This window comes from Leptonychotes weddellii, chromosome 2 (genome assembly GCF_054177405.1).
Source record: "Leptonychotes weddellii isolate Sample4059 chromosome 2, ASM5417740v2, whole genome shotgun sequence".
NCBI lineage: Eukaryota > Metazoa > Chordata > Mammalia > Carnivora > Phocidae > Leptonychotes > Leptonychotes weddellii.
The window spans coordinates 69,321,727-69,326,147 of NC_138370.1; positions in this window are offsets into that span (position 1 = coordinate 69,321,727).

Here is a 4,421-nt window from a genome sequence, read left to right on the forward strand (position 1 = left end):
AGATGATTTTAGTAGTTAGCATCATTGATCTATAATACCTGATATGCCAGCTCCATTTTAGGGTTTTATCTCCTACGTTGCTGATCACCAGTTTTGACTGATACATACTTTTTTTTTCTTTTTACATATATCTAAACATTCGGTCAGATGACAGTGGAGTGTTGTTGGGCAAGAGTACTTTTCTTTATCTCCATGGTGAATTTGTGTTATTGATGAAATGATACTTCATAAGGTTTTTAATGGCTTACTCCAGAGTTTAGTCATATTTTTCTCTTTTCATATTCTGAGAAGCATCTCAACACTGAACAGAAGCTGCATGAGAACAGAACTCTTGTCTGTCTCATTCACAAGTATACCTCCAGAGTCTAGAACAGTGTCCATAACGTAAACACTAATAATAATAGTAATAGAACAAAGGAACAAACGCTGTCTTTAGTTACTTCTACATTACACAAATGTTATTAGAAAAAAGAACATGTCCTAAGTACCCATGGATTATTCGTCTTTGAGGATCTCAAAGGAAATAACTCACATAGCACTTGCCTATGATCCATCAGTTTAAACTAGACCTTTCCATCCCCACCCACCACTTTCTTATTCTCTCTCTTTTTTTTTTTTCCTTCAGCACTTACCACAGTTGGTAGCTTGCAATTTATTTGTGCTTATTTATTTAAGATCTGAATCATAAGATCTGGAAGGTAAAGACTGTTTTATATATATAGTCCGTGCCTATAGCCTATCTTCATGCTATGGGCTTCATGATATTTAATAAAAATCACTTGATCTGGGTGCCTGGGTGGCTCAGTCGGTTAAGCATCGGCCTTCGGCTCAGGTCGTGATCCCAGGGTCCTGGGTTCGAGTCCTCCATAGGGCTCCCTGCTCAGCGCAGAGTCTGCTTCTCCCTCTGTCCCCCCCAACTCCTGCTCTCTCTCAAAAATAAGTAAATAAAATCTTAAAAAAAATCATTTGATCTATCTTGACATTGTAGGAGGAGTAACAAATGACTTGGGGATTTTGGATATCAGGCTAGTTGGATGATGAGCTATTTTGCCAAGTAGCCACCCCAATACCCCAAAATCATCCCCCACAGAGAAGTGCTGCTCACAGGCAAACCATGGATCATTGGTGTTCCCCCCGCTATCTATAAGAAGGAAAGAGCAAGGAAACAATTTCATGTTCATTTTGTAAATTTGAAAGTTAAGATTAATTTATTATATTTTCTGGAAATCTAGTTGCATACTTAATAATCATTATGTTCCTGAAAGTTGTTCATCCCAGCTACTATTCCATTCATGGTGCCCTTTGCCTTGACCACTGCATTTTATACATTGAAGTGCTATTTACATCCGTTAATTTTACGTGTTTTATTGCATGTTATGATGGCCAATTCACAGAAATAAATCAGGTACTTACAGGTAGTTAAGTGTTAAGAGTTGTGTTGCAATGATAACGTCAACATAACAGAGCCCTGTAAACGGTGAACAAGAGTCCAATGCAAATATCGAACGTGAAACCATGTGTGCTAGAACAAGGGAATCTTGATGAATATGTGAAAATTGGATTTCACCAGACCAGCAATCAATTTGCCTCTAGTTTCTATTGCATTGTCTGTTACAAAACTTTGTTAAGGAATGGCAAGAAGCCACAGAAGCTTTTGCATTGCTTTCAAAGTACTCTGACCTTTCTGATAAACCAATTGAGTTTTTCCTGAACAAGCACAAAATAATGCTTTCTAATATGAAATTGATAAATTTTGTCATTTAAAGGTGAAGAGACCCAACCTAAAGAAACATTATTCGAAATTGTAAACCGAAAACCAAAACCACCACCACCAACAACAACAAATAAGGAAGTCACACTGTTACTAAAAGGTTTATAAATCCAGCTGTAAGGCTAATGATAATTACCATGCCTGGGAAAAAAACTTAAATTAGCTACTGGGAATTTCATAATCAAAGAGTGCCGTTGTACATCATGTAATATTCATGGCATATAGCACAGAAGGGCAATGTCTATCATGAGTGCCCGCTACCAGACATTTGGCTTACATTTGGAAAGAATCACAGATGTGCAGAGTATCAATCAACACTTGGCAGAAATGTGCAGAAATGTAGAGAAGGGAGGTGCTCACGGACTCACTGGTGAGTTTAGCGCTCCGCCATCGTGCTAGAGGAGATGTCTCACGTAGTTGGCAATTATTTTGTAAGCCATGATGCAGGCTGGAAAGACACCCACGGTACCAGCCATGTTTTCAACAAGGAAGTGTTTGCCTGTTGGAGAAATTGTCCCTTTACCTACTGCTTCATCTCAGGACATAGTTGGTGAACACGGTTAATGTGTTCAAACTGTGGTCATTGAGTATTTACCTTTGAAGCCTGCTTTGTGAAGAAACTGGCAGTCAGTACAAGCCTTCTTTTCCACACAGAAGTAAACTGTTTATCAAGGTGAAAGTGTTTAGACAAGCTTTTGAAATCGGGGATGAGATGGAAGCATTTCCTCATGACACGGATAATGGCAATTTTTTTTTAAAAGTAGTGTTTTCAAGTGGCACATTTCAAAGATATATTCTATTTTTTTAATAGCCTCAGGTTATCACGCCAGAGTGTAAATTTTCTCGTTTTAAGTGTTGTCAGTATCAGGACTTCTTAAGAAGACCAAACTATGGTGTAAATCTTTTAATCAACAAGTTTGATTTTAACACTTGATTTTTTTCATTCATCGGGGAAATCCAAGACAGTATGGGACATCCTTGTATGTCATATTCTCCAAAAATAAAATAAAAGAAAGCAATCCAAATGCTTTTCCCAAACTAGAAAAAACACTTTTTAGAGCCAAATGAAATCAAAGTGGAGTAGGATTCCATTTACCATCATCTCTGAGGTTGAAACAAAACATTCCAAGTATCAGGTATAGACCTCCTTTTTTTTTTATTTTTCACGTAGCATTTTGTGGGACGTGTGGTCGGGGAAGCACACATTGGGAAAGGCTAGCCCTACAGAATTGTGATATTGGGATTTATAATAAGAAACACACATGTGGTCTTCATCCCCATTTCCGGCACAGGCTCCCAAAACCCTTGGCATTTCCTAAATGATGAGAGCAATGAAAGTGTGTTGATATGCTTAACAAACCCCTTTCAACCTCACCTGAGTTTATGTTAATGAGGTGACTTATGGAAAGTACCTAAGGCTGGGAGCTGGCTGCCAGGGGAATTGATCAGTTGCTAAGAGGGTTGAAAATTCCTGTTCCATCCCACTGACCTTGGAGATGGGAGAGGAGCAGGAGGTTGTTGAATCAATTGCCAATGGCCTATGATCTAAATCAATCATGTCTATATAATGAAACCTCCATAAAACCCCCCAAAAGATGGGATTTGGAGTTTCTCTATTGTGGAACATGTGCAGGTGCTGGGAGAAAGGCTTGTTCACAGAGCTTATAAGCTCTGGCCTTTCCCCCACACCTTGCCCTATGCAGCTTTCCATCTGGTCCTAAGTTATATCCTTTTGTAATAAACCAGTGATCTAGTAAGTGAAATGGTTCTCTGAGTGCTGGGAGCTGCTCTAGCAAATTACCGAGCCCAAGGAGGGGTCGTGGGAACCTCTGATCTATAGCTGGTGGGTCAGAAGCACAGATGACAACCTGGACTTGGCATTTGGCATCTGAAGTGTGTGTGTGTGTTGGGGGGCGCGAGATGTCATAGGACTGAACCCTGACCCCATGAGATCTGAGGTGATCTCCTCGTAGATAGTGTCAGAATTGAATTGAATTGAGTTGTAGAACACCCAGCGGTGTTGGAGAATTGCTTGGTGGTAGGGAAAAAACCCACACGTTGGAATTGGGTGTCAGAATGAAAGGAATCATTTATATTGCCATTTCTTTGTTTTTCATCCCTGTTTTATGCGATCACTGCAGGTTATCAGTGGCTCAGGTGCTGTCAAATGATCTTAACACTTTTTGTTATACAGTATGTTTAAATGACATTAATTGTTTTTTTCTTATTAGAAAAGCAATGTGATCTTATGGAAGAAAAGTTGGAAGACACAGATCAGCAAAAAGAGTAAAACACCCATGATCCCACCATTTAGGGGTCATCACTGTTAACAATATCTGGGTATCAATTCAGCCCTCTTCTTGTTATAAATATACACATTTATATACTACAAGAAGACCATTCTGTACACACTTTTGAAACCTGATGTTTAAATTAACAGTCTACCACAAACTTCTTCCCATGCCAGTACTTGTCTACAGTATTATTTCTAAATGGCTAAAAATTCCATATTTGTAAATACATAAGTATAATACTAAAATGCAGATCTGAGCTATTGGCACAGACTTTGTAGGTTCAGGAAATACATAAATGTCTCCATTCATTTTATCTCTTCTGGGTTGCATTTTAATGCCATTTTTTTTTTTATTCT